Below are 19,252 nucleotides of genomic sequence, written 5' to 3' on the forward strand. Positions count from 1 at the left end.
ACAAACTTACTTAGCGAAAGTTAACCTGTACGGTCCACTCCTATCATCCTTCTGTTTTTTCATCTCCTAGGAGGGCTGCCCCAGACTATCATTTGATTTACAAGACTGCCAATTTTCAATCTGTTGCTTGCATCAAAGGAGAGATAGTGTACCTACCACCGTGCCTAGATTGGAACAGGTAACCATTGCACCAACAAGTGATTATTGAGTTATTGTGAATGATGATTCATGATTGATGTGGTGTCAGAAAGTGACGGATGGTTTTGAACTGTAATTTGGGAACTTGCTTGAGATGATTTGCAATGTTCGGGCCAGAATGATGGATGATCATTTTTTCCTGTAAGTGATTGGCCTTTAACAATGTACTTAGCGAAAATTAACCTGTACTGTCCATTCCTATCATCCTTCTGTTTTTTCATCGCCTAGGAGGGCTGCCCCAGACTATAATTTGATTTACAAAACTGCCAAATTCCAATCTGTTGCTTGCATCAAAGGAGAGATGGTGTACCTACCACTGTGCCTAGAATGGAACAGATAACCATTGCACCAACAAGTGATTATTGAGTTATTGTGAATGAGGATTCATGATTCATGTGGTGGCAGTAAGTGATGGAGGGTATTGAACTGTAATTTGGAAGCTTGCTTGAGATGATTTGCAATGTTTGGGGCCAAAATGATGGGTGATAGTTTTTTCCTGTAAGTGATTGGCCTTTAAAAACGTACTTCGCAAAAATGTACCTGCACAGTACACTCCTAAGATCCTTCTGTTTTTTCATTGCCTAGAGGGGATGCCCCAGACTATTATTTGATTTAGTAGACTGCCAAATTCCAATATGTTGCTTGCATTAATGGAGAGACAGTGTACCTACCACCATGCTTGGATTGGAACAGATAACCAATGCTATGATTGAGTAATTATGATTGATGAGTCATGGTAATTGGTGTTTCATGTGATGACAGACAGTGAGGGAGGGTGTTGAACTGTAATTTGGGAACTTGCTTGAGATTATTTGCAATGTTTGGGGACTGAATGATGGGCAGTAATGTTTTCCTGCAGGCGATTGGCCCTATCACACTTAGCCAGATTTACTTGCAGGGTCCTCTCCTGTTTTCTGGTTCTTCAGAGACCGGAACAGTTAACTTAGTTAACAAACATAAACCTAAACAACATACTGCAATTCTGTTTCTCTACCTGTTTTTCAACAGCACTGCACTACATGTTTATCTTGCTTGGGTCATGACTGGGACGGAGTTACTCAGAGTCAGCAGGAGGAAGAAGGAACTCTGGGTAGGGCTACCTCATCAACATCTAAAAGCAAGTAGTTATTGACTTCAAAGGAAACCATGACTCTGAGGCCCAGTACTCAACTGTGTGAAATGTAGAATGGTGCATTGATTTGTGAAATGTTTCTCTCTGTGTATGTGTGTTTTGCACTGGTGGCAAAATTGAAGCACTGAATCCCCCTCTTGTTTTTTTTTGCTCTGCCTCCGAGTCTTCTTGGTGCACTCTTCATGAAGCTTACTTCATGAAGCTTCTTCTCTCCTTCTCCTTGACTCTAAAATACAGTTTCTGTTTTACAGTCCGCTGGCCTTCAAGTCTCTTGCTCAAACTAAAGACAAAAGCTGAGCTCATCTCTCATGCTTAACTACCGGACCAGTCCAGACAGGCACTCAAGAGTGATGGACATTCTCGAGGAGAATGCAGATGCACCACCTAATTTTGCAATACAGTATTATTTTTCTTTAAACAATCATATTTGGGAACTGGGTGGGTGGGTTCACTCCATAATGTTAATTTTTCCAACCTAGAAAATAGAACATTTATATATCTTATAACTTCGATATTGGGTGCAGAAGGATTGCTTGCATTGCATTTGACTGGTCTGTGTCATACTCATGCCTTCATTTCCTTCCACAGCAGATGTATGATGTTGATATGCTGCACATTACCCAGATGTCTCTTGTCCTTGTGTAGTGTTTGTCCTTGTCAAACCTTTCCCCAAATCCCCTTTCCCATCCATTCATCAAATACCTCACCCGCTAACCCCGGCTGTATGATGTATTGAAGTGTTTCTTAATTTACACCATCCAAGGATCACACACTTAGTGTGGCGGATGTGGTCAAAGCAAACCAGTTCACTGCAGGATCTTCTATTAACTAAGCAATAGCCCACAATGGCCCCATTTACCCACCTGTGCATAAAAGTAATCCATATTTTAGATATAGAATGAAGAATATCATCCATCAGCATCATCATGCAGGCCTTGATTCCAGGATGTTGTACCTTTACTTTTAATTAAATAGTAGTTCCCCATCGCTCAAGTTACTACTATTACAATTATTTGTTTAATGTTATCACAGCCAGGAACTCTTTGTTGTGTTATCATGTAGTAATCTGGTCTCAATTCTTCGTAAAGCTTTGCTTTGATATAATCTATAACCCACCAACTTAGTGTTTTTATTTCCATTAAGTTGCCTGCAATGGATAATCCTGCCAATCAACCCTAATGTTGGAGCTCACGTGGGTGGGAATGGGACATTGCTTGTGAAGTTGTGGTGTGGTGACTTCCCTGTAATTGCTTCATCTATATTTAGGTAAGACAACTATGGTTTGAAGTGAACTGGTTGAGTTAGTAAGTAAGTAATTACTGCCACGGCCGGCAGTAGGAGTATCTGCAGGGAGGTGACGTGGGGAGGGGGAGGGGCAGGGTGGGGGGTAGTAATGTATGGATTATGGAGTTTTACAGGTAAGTAAACATTTAAATAAAAAAAACGAATTTCGTTGCCCGCACTGCATCGCATTTGGGGATGCAGAGCACTCAACGAAATTCGTTTTATTTATTTAAATGTTTACTTACATGGGATGCTCCGTAATCCATACATTACTACCCCCCACCCTGTCCCTCCCCCTCCCCATGTCACCGCCCTGCAGGTACTCCCACTGCGGGCCGCGGCTGAGTAATTAACTGCTACTGCAAGTAATCATTTACATAGGTTGTTGTAGACAATATAGAACATGGCAGCATCCCCCTTAATGGTCAAAATAGTTAGAGAGGCATAACTACCTATAACTAAGTGGTATAATACACTCCTACAAGTAGTCAAATAGGCTGGATATAAAACTAAAGGCAGCAGTCCAAAGTAAAAGTAAAACACAGGAAAAAATCTTTAGGCATACATTTCAATTACAGTTCATAATTTCCCCCTTTATATACTTTTTACAAACAAACCCACTCTCTCCACCCACAACAGACCCACACCTCTCCCCAAACAAATTGACCCAACAGCCAATGCCCAATAAAATCCCAATCCCAACTCCCTTACCACCCTCTATACCCACAAGTCCCTCCTACCAAAACAGAACATTAAAAAAAGGACTAGAGGATGTCATTCTCTATCTGGGTCTGGGGCTGATCCAGGCTCTTCTCCATCCTGACGAGCCAGCTCTCCATAGTGTCCAGCCACTGCAGGACGCGCTGCAGCAATAGCCTGCATTCAGAGCGGGAGGGATGGCAGTAGTAGCTGTCAGCTGACGGTGGCACTGGCCAAGGGATGACCGGGTGGTGGGGGGTTGAGGGGGACCGACTGCACTGGGGCCCAGCTGAAAGGTAGCTATTTCTTCCAGGCCCACCAGCTGCCAGTATTCCTGCTGAATACAGTCCAGCCTCTCCTGCCACAGACAGGCCCCTATCCACTGCCTGTTGGGTGCTATGGCTGGACCAGCAGGAGTAGCTATATTGAGATAAATAAAAAGAAAAAAGACAAATTGTAATTAAGACTCTGTCTAACCAATTGTTTGAAGTTAGTGGGTGGCACAGTAGCAGTATAGTGTTGGTCCCCTAGGGCCTTGAAATTCAATGTGATTATGATTAGAACAACCATAAGGCCAATTTTATGTTTTACCCATATATGCCTCTTAGAAAAAGCACAAACTATGTGGCAGAAAAGTATTAAGGAAGAATAAGAATAACACCGGATCAAATAAAAAAAGTGATTTGATTTTGTTTTTCTTTTAAAGGCTTTTCGAGTAACTAAACAGACACTTTGAGTGAAAAAATAAATTACCTCTCATTAAGGAGTAATGCATTATGCACTTTAGAATTCAAGTTGTGTAGTGTGTTAAATTAATGGAGACATGTTCTTTGCTAACAAGTACATTGGGTATTTTGCTTTTGTCTGAAGCTGTGGCAGCTGTATTTGACAATTATATATTTTTAATTTCAATGGCCCTGCTCTTCACCAAATGCCTTTCTCTTTCTATCCTGACCCCAAGGAGACAGACTAATAATAAATAAGATACTACGTCACAGACCTCACATAAGAAATGGGAATATTATCCTGTCTGCTGCAAGTAGACGGGAAAAATTATGCCCTATGATACAGGAAAAGGAATGGGCTATATAGATTGTATTTGCCAAGTTTGTCACAGCGTATCCCATACACCAAACTTGACATTAAATCATACATTTACTCCCACTTTACTCACTGGCCTTTCCCACCACCACATATTGGGGCTCATTAGGATGGCGGTATTTCCGCATCCTCTGGGCCGGCGGAATCCACTGCCGGCCCGGAGGATGCGGAAAAACCGCAGCGGACCCACCAAAGACCCACGGCCACATTAGGATGGCTGGTGGGTCCTGGTTTCCGTCCGCAGCTTTTCCGCCGCGGTTGGCTTACAACCGTGGCGGAAAAGCTGTAATATGGTGACGGTGTCTCTCAGACACCGTCCACCATATTAGGATGCACAGAAAGAAATGCTTTTACCCGGCGGATATTCCGCCGTGTAAAAGCATACGGAGCTTCACTGCGGGGGCCCGTTGCGGGCCCCCTGGGTGAAGGGGGGGTGGGGGGGTGCACATGGGGGGTACCTATGGTACCCCCCTGCATATGTATGCAGCAAGCGGCAGGCACCGCGCGGTGCCTGCTGCTTGCTGCATACATATGCAATGTATGCTTTTTTAACATTGCGGCGGGTGCAGCTTGAAGCTGCACCCGCCGCAATGTTAAATATCCAGGATGTGACCGCCAGGGTGGCGGTCACATCCTAATTTGCACGGAGGGACCGCCGCAGCCCATGCGGACGGTCCCTCCTACTCTAGGGTGGCGGACGGACGCAAGTCCGTCCGCCATCCTAATGAGCCCCATTATTTGCAACAAATTGATTTACTGGGCAGGTAGGAAAGGAAGCTGGTCTGGCTATCAAATTTGGATCGCTCTACATAGCTTTTCTGTTTGTAATACTTATTCCGGGTTCTACAATTTACGAATATTAGGAGCTGACAATTGGATCATTGCTCTTCGGGTTTATACACCCTCAACTTTGAGCACTGACAAGTGATCCACATTGCTCTCTGACTGTAGAGCGACGACTGAAGTTTCTTGCTGGGTTCATCTACTACCTAAGCAAGCCTTGAGGGAGTCACGTTGTGACGAAACGCGCGTTGGCTGTGTCTGTGCCACCAAGTCAAAGAACTGAAACCTCACCTATACCATAAGGAGTTGTATAACTTTTGGCAAATACTAAGATTGTCTGAAATACTTCTTCTTGTGTTTTTTGATGTAATAAATCACAATCTAATCATTTGATTCTATTTGGTTTACTAAAATCCTTACTTGGAAAGTCTCTTCTCATTGTCAAATGGTGCTTTTCTTGCTAATTTAAATGTATTTATCAATTGTATCTATATTATTTAAGAGTGCCAGGGTTCAGTCTTTCTAGGAAAGGAAAATTGACTTACTCTGCAGCAGGGTAGGGTAGAGGGATTAGGCGAGTATGGTAGAGTTTTTGGCATAGAATAGAGGGTTAACTGTTGCTCCACTGATCATCAACTTGTCATCTTTGGCTTATTCATTAACTGTACTAGTTGACAGAAGTCGAAAGGGAAAATTTAGAACAGGAGTAAAATGAATCTGTTATAGTAAACCCTGTAATATTTTTTGGAATCACTTCACGTTGCCATAAAATCAAATGCAGCCCATGCCAAGACAGGAATTCTGCAATTGTTTGGTAGGCTGGGATGGAAAAACTTAGGAAACAATAGGAGTGAAGTATTAAGAGGTGAATGAGTGGACGAAGGGAAACACATTCACCTCTTAATACTGAAGTACATGAGCAGCATGCCCCTCTCAATGAGAAGAGCTGCCTTGCTTATTCATCCAAGCATCACACATTTTCATTTATCTTTTCAATCGAATTCACCCATAGCCACCATGATTCAAGCTTTACTTTCTCCCATCCAGTCTATCACCAAAATGTCCAATCCATTATCCCTCCATTCGATATCCACCCTTTCTTCCAACCATCCTTTCACCCATCCATCACTTTACCCACCCATGAACCCTTTCACTCATTCACCCTTGCTCTCATATACCATTTTCAACCATCCTATCGTTTAACCTTCCATTCTTTCACATTTTCCTCAAGTCATCAATACTCATTATGTGAGCTTTTGGTGAATTGCAGATAGAAGAGGCAACAATAACTCAATGACCACTGCAGCTAGTAAACTGGGTGGGTTCACGGTCACAACTTAACGATGCCCTGTACTATCTAGAGAGTAAAATGGTAATTGTCAATATGGAAGCATATATAGGAGAGAGGGAAAGAATATTACCAACAATGCAGAACATAAATGAACTAGAGACTAGTACAGACTGGAAAAAGGGAGCTACCAAAAAAAAACATGTAATAAGGAAAAAAAAGATAATGCAGGGATAACAAGAATGAAACAAAAATTGAATAGGGGAGTTGGAAAAAATGAGACAGTATAAAAAATAAACAAGGCAACATTTTAAAGTAGCATAGTGGGCAGAGGAACAAGAGCTAATCCATTGTGCTTTGCACAAGTGGGTTCATATCCGGTCCTTTACACCACATACAGGTAAGACAGCAACAATCATAAAACCCCCCATCAGAGAAATTATAAAAATAAATATTTGGACATAATGGGGTTAGCAGAGTCCTCAGCAGTGGCGCTGGTGGTCGGTGCCTCATGCTAACCAGCAACTCCAGGACCCACCTCTGCAACATCCCTCTTCTTGCCATTGGGTGTCGATGTAAGAAAAGAAGAAGATATAAAATAGGTTAGTGATTCAATTAATCTCCACAAAATTATTATGACAGGCGTATTGTATTTCTCTAAAACAGAGCACTTATAGTACTAGTTTTATATCTATCGACTATTGTTGAGTTGCTCATACTAATTCTAAAATCCCTATTTTAAATTTTCTTGACAAAACCTGCATTTGGAACTAATGCATTGCAGTGAATCAAAAATTTGCTAGCATTCGCGACAAGAATTTTCAATTCTATTAAGGACACGGAGGCGAGGATTATGCTTCTCAATCTTTACTGCATAAAACACAGCAGCCAATGAAAATGTATATTTTCAGTAAACATTAACAAAAAACTTCATTACCCATGAACACCCATGAGTATAGGCACGCCCCCACAGTCCATAAGAACCCCTTGCGTGCTCCCATCATCCTCTTTCTTTGAGGCGAAACAAGTCCAACAAAACTTGAACAGTCACAATCCTCCAACGTGGAAGAACAGCTTCAGGCGTAACATCCTGACCTCCGGAGTCGATCAGTCCGACTTCTTATCAGATCCTGAAATAAAGGAAATAACACCACCGTAATCCTTACATAAAAGGGTGGGTAAGCTTAATACATACAGTACATTAAGCCGGGTGGGATAATCCTCGCCTCCGTGTCCTTAATAGAATTGAAAATTCTTGTCGCGAATGCTAGCAAATTTTTGATTCTATTACAGGACCGGAGGCTTCAGATTATGCTAGTTTAACGCTGAGTAAATACCACTGAAGTAATATCTCCCACCGGCTTATAATAAAACGTCTTAAACGTTGAATCAGAGGACCAATCTGCACAACGCATGATATCCTGGATACTTGATCATAAACCATATGACTTTGACGCCATCGCGCCCCTTACTGAATGAGCACCAAAAAGGTTTGTATCAACACCTGCTTCCTTCATAATGAACCGAATCCATCTAGCAATAGTGGCAGCCACCACTGGTTTAAAGGGCTTTTGAATAGCAATCAACAATTGGGAACAGCCCTGCGGCCGCAAGGCCTTTGTACATTCCTCGTAAGTCTTTAAACATTGGACCACACATAGTTTTTCATTTTCAGGAAAAGCATTATAAGATATATGTCGAGACAATGTTTTAGTACGACCTGTAATGTGAAAAGAAACCCCCTCCGGGGTAAACACTCTACCTGTTACGTCGAGCGCTCTGATATCCGAAGATCTTCTGCAAGATGATAAACAAAGCATCATGGCCAGTTTAGCCCATAATTGCTTCCTGGACAGGAGAGAATTAACCGGCCATCTGTTGAGCAATGAAATTACAACTGAGACATCCCACAAACCCGTATACTTGGGTTTGGGAGGGTTGGCTACCCTGATGCCTTTCAACAACTTACAAACAACCGGATGCATGCCTACTGGCTTACCGTCCACTCGGGCATGCCCCGCCGAGATGGCCGAGCGAAAGTTGTTGACCGAACAATATGCTAGGCCATCCGCTGCTTTCTCGGATAGGAAGTTCAAAACTTGGGATAACTCTGCCCCCACGGGATCCAGATGTCGTCCCACGCACCAATCCACCCAGTTCTTCCAGGCAGCGGAATATCGCTTCCTGGTGGAAGGTGCCCAAGCCTGTTTGATAAAGTCAGCAGTCGTGTCCGAAATTCCTGGCAGCTGCCACTGTTCCCGGAAAGCCTCCATGCCATCAGGGATAACCTGCCCTCCAACAGCAACGGGTGCTGTTCCTGACGAGGACCCTGCAACAACCACTTCAAATCCGGTAATAGCCGGGGGCGGTCGCAGCTCCACTGCAACAATTTGGGAAACCACGCTTGTGATGTCCACCACGGAGTCACCATGACAATTTCCGCCCCTTGCCGTATCACCCGAGTCATCACTCTGGGGATCAACAGAAAGGGGGGAAAGGCATACTGGATCCCTAGCGACCAATCTTGCAGAAATGCATCCGTCGCCGTCGCCATCGGATCCGGTCTCCAACTGAAGAACCGGGGAAGTTGGTACGTCAACCTGGAGGCGAACAGGTCCGTCTGAAATGGACCCCAAATCGCCTGCAACCAGAGAAAGACCTGGGGAAGCAGCTTCCAGTCGCTGTAATCCCTCAAGTGTCTGGAGTTCCAGTCCGCCACCTGGTTGGCCTGTCCCGGAATATACTCCGCAATGACTGATATCTGGTTCTGAAGGCAGTAATGCCAGAAATCCTTGGCTATTTGGACAAGAAGAGACGACCTCGTGCCGCCCAACTTGTTGATATACCTCACCGCGGACACATTGTCCAGACGCAGGAGGATGCAACATGACGTCTGCTTCGGGGATAACGTGCGGACCGCGAACGATCCTGCCAGTAGTTCCAAACAATTTATGTGAAGTTCTAGATCCTGTGATGACCACCTGCCGCCTGTGGAAACCTCTCCACAGCGCGCGCCCCAGCCCCAACTGCTGGCGTCCGACTCGATTACCACGTCCGGCCGCGACCCGAAGATCGCCCTGCCGTTCCAGGCATCCACGTGGCCCAGCCACCATTGGAGTTCGTTCCGAACCTCGTCCGTAAGCGGGACCGAGTCCGTATATGAGAGACCCTTCTGAAGGTGCCTGATCTTCAGGCGTTGGAGGGCTCTGTAGTGTAAAGGACCTGGGAATATCGCCTGGATTGATGACGCCAGGACCCCTACAATCCTGGCCAGGGTTCTGAGCGTGACCAATTGGCTGTCCAGCAACTTCGTGATCTCTTTCTTCAGCTCCCTCAACTTCGCCTGTGGAAGACACAGTTGCGCCGTGAGGGAGTTGATCGTGAACCCCAGAAAATCTATCACCTGAGCAGGGATCACCACGGACTTCTTCAGATTTATCACAAAACCCAGGCGTTGCAACAAGGAAGTAGTCATGGTCAGTTGTTGTTGCAACACAGACCGATCCTGCGCCATGATCAGGATGTCGTCTAGGTAAATGATCATCCGCACTCCCCTTTCTCTGAGGTAGGCTACCACTGGTTTCATGACCTTGGTGAAATACCAGGGAGCCGAGGAGAGACCGAAAGGAAGAGCCAAATACTCGTACCAACGGCCGTTCCAATGAAACTGCAGGAATCTGCGATGCGGAGGAAAAATTGGAATAGAAAGATATGCATCTTTCAGATCCAACCGCACCATCCAATCTCCTTCCTGTAACAAATCCGCTAACATGTGAATACCCTCCATTTTGAAATGGTTGTACATCAGATACTGGTTGAATTCTCTGACGTTGAGTACTAGTCTGTTGCCACCTCCTTTCTTTTGAACTATAAAGACATTGCTGGAGAAGCCGCGAGGGCTTCTCAGACAAGGAGCGATCGCGCCCTTCCTCAGCAAGTCTGCCACCTCTGCTTCTATGAAACTGTGATCTAGTTGGGAAAAATGGAGAGGTGGCGGGGTTGACGCTTGCGCAGGAGGAGAATAGAATTCCAGCTGGAACCCCTGAATGGTCTGCAAGACCCAAGCATCCTGAGTTAACACCTGCCATTGCAGAAGACAATGCTGCGTGCGACCCCCCAATGGAAGAAGAGACACATCTGTGACACTCACCGGAACTTTGATGGGCCTTGAAACTCGCCCTGTTGTTTCCCGACTGGAAACGTCCTTTGTTGAAGCCTCTTCGAGACGGATAGAAGGTTCCACTGCGGGTAGAGTCCCACTCACCCCGGCCGCGGCCAAAATCCCCTCTCTGGGAGCCTCTCTGGAACCCTCGGCCTGACGAGCGACCCCCGCCTCGCCCGGCCCTGTTGAAAACACCCTGCGTGAGTGCGCGCTTGATACCGCTCTGGGCCTTATCCAATGCGGTGAAAGTACCGACATATTTGGTGACATCTTTAACGAAACGGTCTCCAAAGAGACAACCACCAGCCAGGGGACCCGGCTCTGCTTCCGCAAGTTCCGTCAAATTGCCGTCCATTCGCAGTAGCAAGGACTTGCGCCTCTCCGAAGAGACGGCGCAATTTGCGTTGCCTAGAAAGCAAATCGCGCGCTGAGTCCACTCAGCCTAGATGTCTGGGTCCACCGGTGTCGCCCCTTCCTTGGCCGCCAGGGCCATCTCTAAGATCTTTGCCAGGGGGCCAATAACATCAAGCATTTTGTCCTGACAGCCCCGCCAGGCCCTGTCCAGCCCTCTTTTAGGGTCTTTGGAAAATTTCTTTAAAAATGTCAGCATACTTGCGTCAATTTCCGGCGTGTCAGCGACATTGTCCAGAATATCTGGACGCGGGCACTCCGACCGCAGTCGGTTGCGTACCTCCCTTGTGAAACTCTTCCGGAGGTGATCGTGAATGTAGTCTGAGACCTCCGCTGGCGGGACCCAGTCCGAAGACCGAGGGTGAATGATATCGGAAGGATCAAAGTGGAAAGCCCTAGGGGTCTTGTCTTCCACCGTCTTGGGAGCCGGTTTGGCCTTCTTAGGGGGCGGAGGCTGTTCCTCCGAGGAATCAGTGTCCGTATTGGTATCCGTATTAGTGGTGGTGGTATCCGTGTCCACCACAATATGGCACTTACTCTTCGCCTTGCCGCCAGAACGTGGCTGAGCTGGGGCGTCTCGATCCGGCAAGGAAGCCATGGACTGCGCATGCGGCCACAGTTGGCGCTCGTCCGAAACTGAAGTAGAGGTAGAGGGATTAGCTCGCTTTTGCTTCCTGTGCTTATCATAGCCGTGGCGCTTAGCAAAGCCTTCCAACTGCTTTCTTATGGGGCGCAGGGCCACTGCGAGTGCCTGTTGCACAGTCTGGGGGACCTTCGTCTCCATGGCTCGATTAACTGAAGCTTGGACCGAGGCATCCAATGCTTCGACAATATTATCCTCTAGGACAGCCTCCTGCTGCCCTTCATTTGTTTCCTCCCCATCTGCCTCCTCCTCCTCAGGGTACTTAGCCCAATTCTCCATGGTGCTTAAAGAACAAAGGTAACACAAGGGATTAAACCCTGGGAGATCCTGGGGGTGGTGGGGGGGGTCAGCCCACTGCACACAAGTAGACAATAAACACTCAACGGTACCCAAACCCCCTCAGAAAAGCTGTAGTCTGCAAGGTCAGAGACCTAGGCCCATAAAGTATACAGAGCGTGTGCTCACTCTGGACCCTGTAATTATTACAACCAGAACTGGCGGTGAAACGAGAGGCAAGCCGGTGTGTGGAACGTGCAAAACGCGCGTTCCTGTAAGCCTGGGTAACGTGCCGAGGCGCGCCGCCCAAAACGCTACCAAAACCTACTAAAACAAGCCCAATTGGTCAGCGTTTTTGGGCGCGCGCGTCGGCCGTGAGCCACCCGGCCTCTACGCAGGGCGTATTAGGGAGCTCCTGCGCGCCTTCAGGCTGCCGGTAACGGGCCCATCTGACGCTCGCGGCGGCCCCTCGCCGGTCAAAGACCGTCTCGATCGCGCTGAAACGCGCGCGTTCCACAGCGGGAGCTGCCCCAGGCAGAAGACGGCCCAACACGAGTGCTGCGCGAGGTGAGAGCGTTCGCGAGCAGTCCAGCAATACAAGAACAATAAACACACACCAGATAGCACCTATGTCCTCAATTATGGAGCGGAACGACCCGCAGTAACTCCAACATAAGCACAAAAACAATCTCCCAAAGCACCCCCAAACCAACAAGCAGAGTGAGGGGACAGGGAAAGGTGCACTTAACTCTGGCTTGTGAGCAGCAAAGAAAGAGGATGATGGGAGCATGCAAGGGGTTCTTATGGACTGTGGGGGCGTGCCTATACTCATGGGTGTTCATGGGTAATGAAGTTTTTTGTTAATGTTTACTGAAAATATACATTTTCATTGGCTGCTGTGTTTTATGCAGTAAAGATTGAGAAGCATAATCTGAAGCCTCCGGTCCTGTAATAGAATCTATTCTCATTTTTCAACCCTCTTGGTGGACCACCTTAGTCTCCCTTTTTTGCAATGCATAGATGCATACTACGCATCGCTGTGAACTAGCTTGAAACTGTACGAGCTACATAAACAAAGTCACAGAGAATGCTAACTCATTGATGTGACTGATTCACTATGGAGACAGGAGGACAGAAAAGTCTGCAATGGCTTCTTAATTAATCAGACAAAGTGAGTGTCAATGATGACTATGATCAGGTAGCACTGAGCACCTGCCTAGCAGAAAGTAAATCACATAATATTAATATTCTCAACCTAAACTAAATGTAACTTACCTCTGAGTGTGAGCTGCTAAAATACAAAAAGTCAAGAAAAACACACAAAGAAATCTGTAAACTACACAGACACAAAAACACATACTAATACAACAAATAAAATGAAGGGTAGATTAGTTAGGATAGTGGAGGATTACAAAGATTACAGAAGGATTGCAAATTAGGCCCAGCACCATAAACAGAGTAGAAAACAAACAGGCTGTGCCCATGCAAACCACATGGTGCAGTTTGTGCATGCTTTGGAACGCAAGGACCTACTCCACATTGCATTTGCTGGAAAACGCAACGCGAACAGGCACGTCGGAAAACTCTGCCCACTCACGGACTCTGCGTAACTTGGCAGAGTTTTACAGCCTTTCCACTGAGTTCCATATAGCACGACTCAGCAAACTCTGCCCGGGCCTAGTCATATCTCCTCAGGCAGATAAGACCACAAATGTAGTATAATGCACCCTGCCTTATGGCAGTAAGGCCTGCAGTAGGGATGACTTACCTATTCCTCGTGCAGTGTTTTAAACTGCAGGGGTGTATAGAAAGATAAATATGTGCTACAGACTTGACACCTTAGCACACTTTTAGTGTGTACTCAACTTATGTTGAATGTTAATATTATTTAAAAGAAAACTTGGCTGTTCCCATATCCCTAAGTCACTGATTCTAACAAGACATTGATCAAGCACATATAACCACTGATTTTACCAAGGTTCATGTGTCTAAATCCTTTCCTCTCTTAGCTCTCACCATTGTTCACTGTAACACCATGAGGACACAACTCTGTCCTTATGCCTGCCATTTTCACAGACATATATCCACTCCACTGCAATGCTACTCATGTGTGAATCCAGCCTCCAAGCAAATGTTCAAACCAATGCTAACCATCCATTATTTTAACTCCACATTCAGCTCACTTTACAATGATTTAAGAAAATGTCTGGGTTCCACGTTACATGCACATTGATAGCTCAGCTCTCACAGTCAGGCACTTTCAACCTATACAAAGCTTCCCCATTGCAACGCTAATAATACCAACCCTTTGCTAAGCTACAGCATTTCTGTTTCCAGCATCTGCTGCACTATGCTGCCGCATTCCCTCTGTAACACCACTGGTGCATCTCTTCTGTAGCTTCCACCCAAAGACAAACGGGACCTTCAATCATCAAGTCCACTTCTTGTGGCTTCATTTCACACTACTATGTAGGTGTACCTTCACCGAAGTATTGTTCTGGCTACTATGAAATTCCAATATTTTGGAACAGCACCATAGTGTGTTCATATTTTGGTGGAAACAACTTTGTAAAGGGAGATAACAAATGCTGGTCCTTTGCCCCCTCCCCCCTGTTCAAAAACCTGCTCCCACTCCCTCTGACCCATCAAGGATTGGGTCACGTGTGATATGCATCTCTTCTGTGGTCAATCAAACTACATTGCCTACTCTACATAGAGTCCACACAAAGTAGTATATGTGTCATCCTCACATGCATGTCCTTGAATTCCTCAAAGGGCGAGGCAGCAGTGCTATGGGCTTTTTCTGTTTAAATGGCAGGGATTTATCATAGCTTGTGTAGCTTTTAACTAACAAATGCCCCTTGGGTCTCCTTGATAGCTAAATTTCATTTCTGAAGATCAAAAAATTAATTAAAACCGGCAACCTATGCTGCATGCCCTATGTTTTTTTACTTGTCTCTTAGTGCCTTTTTATCATCGCATCTGCATAATTAATGATAATGGTAAACACTAAACTACACACAGTATTTACTTTGATTCATCACTGAGCTTCTACTCCTTTCTAGTTTCTTCGCTCTACTTTATACCTTCTGGTATCTCTTCTAGTCTTTGCTTTCATCTCCGGTCACCTTGCTCTGTAATGTTAAAATACTTTCCCAAATACTACTTCTAGGATGATTTACATAGAGGACAGCGTAAGAACTCTTTGAAGTTGGATTTTAGATCTTTTTATGTTTCTGTTGCGCTGAAGAAGAATCTTGACTCCGACATCTCAGAGGCCCCCGGGTCAGCGGATATAGGGCAGGTTGCAGGAGAGAATTACTGTCCGTGTGTTAGATTGCTGTAATAAAGTTATATATGGCCTGCTTGCTCTGTATTCTAGGAAATATAAAGTTGACATACACTAGTAGATAAACTGGCACTTAATATCTTACACCATGCATTTAAGTGATAACTGCGGGGTGAAGACATTCTTGGAAGAATGAGCAGGTTTAATCTTAAACTAAAATGGTAACATAGTTTACAGCAGAGTTAATAGTAGTCACCGAAATACAATTCCAAAGGAATCACAAAAAAATCCCTTGTCAAAAAGCACAGCTTTTATAGCGGGTTCAGCAATTAGCAGGTCTGAAATTTAGAGTGCAATTTGTGGATGATTGTCCCGGTCCGGAATTGTGCGCACATTGCACTTTTTTTATGCACAACTTTACAATAGGTGGAATCATCAAACAGATGTGTCAAGAGTAGCATTGTCAGCATGTTGCAACATGACTCGGTGCATCCAAACACTTGGACGTAATCCCATGGCTGTACAGATTTTAAGAAACAAAACAACAAAACCAAATCATGGGCCTTAAAGGAAACGTAAATGTCATGTAGTGTGCAGTGGTGGCACATTGTCTATCCGTTGCCCATCCACGGCATCGGGGAGAATACAATGTTGCAAAGCATCCAGCACAGTGGTGCGTCATGTGACTTGTGTCTGTGTGATGAGAAGGTATTGGCGAGGCGAGGGAGCGGGAGGGAGAAAGGGGTGGCCGGGAGGGAATGAAGAGCCTCTGCTAGAAGGGGTATGATTAATTGCCAATTGTGCGATGTGTCTTGTAAATTTGTGGAAGTGTCGCTGTCCGGCGTGCCCGGAAATTCGGACAGTAGGTCAGCCCATGCAGCCGCAATGGAATGCTTTTGTAATCCACTAACCTACAAGGCAGCGCACAAGTCCTAAAAAAGAAGTGGGGGGACGCTGACGTCACAACAGGAAGTGACGTCACGAAAGGTGGCGTGCACCACCAGACTCATTGCCTCCCCTCCCTCAAACTCTAAGATGCGATTGTATCAGAGAAGCCAGCGCGTGAGCAGCATTCTGAATGAGCTCTGATCTCGCCCCAGAGAGGCCAAAGAGTGAATGTGTGGCTCCATTTGCTCCACTTATCGAGCTCCCGGTATAATAAGTGGGGGGACGCCGTCCACCCGCGTGGTACCCTGACTCAAGCCCTGCTCCACAGGGTGGAGCTCCGTGGCCCCGGCCCTCTTCCATTTAATAGTCGCTGTTTGATAACTTATAGTGCTTGGGAATACACTTGTCTTCCAGTGCATTGCGATCATATGTCGGGCCAGTAACAATGCTAGATTAATAAGGCGGGAAGAGGCGCTGCCAGCTGGCTGACGTCTATACAGGCCTAGCAGGCTCATGGTGGTGACATTGTTCAGGTCTTTACAACCTGTAACTCGGGCGAAGGCGTTGGTGACCTCCCTCCAAAGGGCATGGGCATAAGGGCAATCCAAGAACATGTGTAACATATCTGCCTCACGTTCGCAGCAGCATGAACAGTCGGTTGGGATTGCAGGGTAGAATTTGTGTAGTATGGCCAGGATAAGGTATGCCTTGTGGAGAATGATATGCAGTATATATTAAAAACGGATGCTGAAGGAAACTTTTCGTGGCTGTGCCAATATTTGATCCCACTCTTTATTGGCCAGTTCATGACTATTGTCCCACTTCCAAGCCCGCCTGACCATCGTCAGAGGATCACAAAAGTTTGCCTGAAATGGCCCTAGTAAGTCAGGTGACCAGCCAGCAGCCAGTGCCCACCATGTTTAGTGTATGTATCAATGAGTGTGGATCAGGCTCTGTGTCCACAATGCCCCCCACAGTTGCTCCAGCTCTCCCGTTAATTGTCTAAACACCAGGAATTGATTCACGGGGAGATCAGTGTGCTGTCAATTGATCAAAGGGGCTAGGGACCCTGTCTTAAAGCTGGTCCCCCAGGGTACCCACCCTGCTGCTTCCCAGAGTTCCGCCTCCTCCCGGCCTGTATGCACCCAGAAAGTCCATATGGAATGCAAAGGGATTTCCATAGGGTATTGCGGCATGTCTGGCATGACCCACAGTGCCCTTTTATAGCTTACATCTGCCACTATCAGAAGGCTGCTCATGGTCAAGGGTAACACTGCACTAGAGAGAAAGAGTTCTTGGACGAGTCTGAGCACTGCCCCTTCAGGACTCAGCCCTATCTCTGCGAAGTGGTGCCATGCCAGCCAGTGTGTGGGTAATTGAAGCCGCACAGCTATATACCAATGCTCAAACAGTGAAGTGCCCAACCCCCCTCACTCTGCCAGTAGCTGCAATTTGTCCAGGGCCCCTCTGCTTCTCCCCTTATTCCATACGAGGCTACAGACAATTGCAATCAGTGACCTGAATGTGCTTCAGGGCATGCTCAGCAGTAGGTTAGTTAAGTAGTATAGGAGTTGTTGTATCATCATTTTAGACAGAGACAATTAGCCCTCCACTGTGAGGGGGAGTGGACACCAAAAGGTGATTTGGGATCAGAGGGCGGAGACCGCCTTCAGAGATTTCTGTCGCTCAAGTCTTGGGGCATATGGTACATATTGACGCCGGAATATCGGAAAGTGTGAGGTTCCCACTGTATAATGTGGGCATCCACCATGATATACTGCGGGGGCAGTCTGTCTGGAGCAGGAATAGACATTTCTTGGCCCAGTTGACTCCCAGACCTGAGACAGACCTGAAGGCAACCAGTATTTAAATGATGTAATCTATGTGTGTGTAGATATCTTTAACATAGACTAGGATATCAGTGTACAGGAAGACAGGGTCTACCATGCCTCCGAATGGTATACCCCATAGGCGACCTGCCTGGTAGAGCCACTGCATCAACGGATCAAATGGCTATGGGGAAGAGCAGGGATCAGAGTGGGCACCCCTAAAGCGTGCCCCTACCAACTAGGCAGGGAGATGATATTCTGCTCCCTATCTTCACCCTCGTTGTGGGCTTTGCTCTGCCCCTATGTCCACTGCGTCCAATCTAAGCAGTCAAATGCCTTTTTGAGGTCCAAAGCCAAGCAGGCAGCGTGGGGCAATTGCTGTGGGGTCTCCTCCAATTTTCTATGCAAACTTCGGTTGCTGAGGGTCATAGATCTCCTCGGTCTGAACCCGCTTTGGTCTGGTGGACCAGGGTCGGCATGTGTTCTAGTGGTCTCTTTGCTATACCCTCACTTAGGATCTTTTAATTGCTGCCCAGCATGGACAACAGTCTGTGTGAGACTCTCTCAAGGGGGTTACGTCCCAGCTTTGGGAGCAAAGACCAGGCATGATTCCCATAAGTTGGGGACTGGCTTCCAGCATCAAGGGTGGCTGTGTACAAATCCAGAAGTTTGGGATGTGTGAAGTGTCATAGGTCTTATAAAACTCAATGGGGAAGCCATCTAGGGCTGGGTTTTGCACATGGGGGAGTCGCAAATGACAACTTGAATCTCTTGCTCTGTGAGGGGGACTTTCAGGGCACCTCTCCTTCCCGTCATGACCACTGAAATCGTGACCCCACAAAGAAACTCTCAAATCCAGGGCTGTCATTCATCAGGTCTCAGATTTTATAGCTCACTGTAGTATGTGCAAAATGTGCCCTGGATCACGTTCTGGGCCGTGACAGTGGCTGTCAGGGAAACTTGCACCTGTGGTTCATGTCAAATTTTAGATATCTCATTAACTTCATGTGCTGCAGATTTCAATTTAGCTGGACAAAAAATGCCAACTTATGATGGATGACTTCTGAGTCCTGGTTAGGGCAATGTGGGTCGGTGGTATATTTCCTTTGTTAATGCATTTGGGAATGTGAAAATATCGCCATTATGGCGGGATTTCTGTAATTGCAAATTTAGAATTGATGGTGGGTGCTTCTGTGTGGCTCTACCTGAAAACGCTGAATGCTCATAGACTACTAAGGTTGTGGGTATACATATACCAGTTTGATGTAA

Source organism: Lissotriton helveticus, chromosome 6 (assembly GCF_964261635.1).
Source record: "Lissotriton helveticus chromosome 6, aLisHel1.1, whole genome shotgun sequence".
NCBI lineage: Eukaryota > Metazoa > Chordata > Amphibia > Caudata > Salamandridae > Lissotriton > Lissotriton helveticus.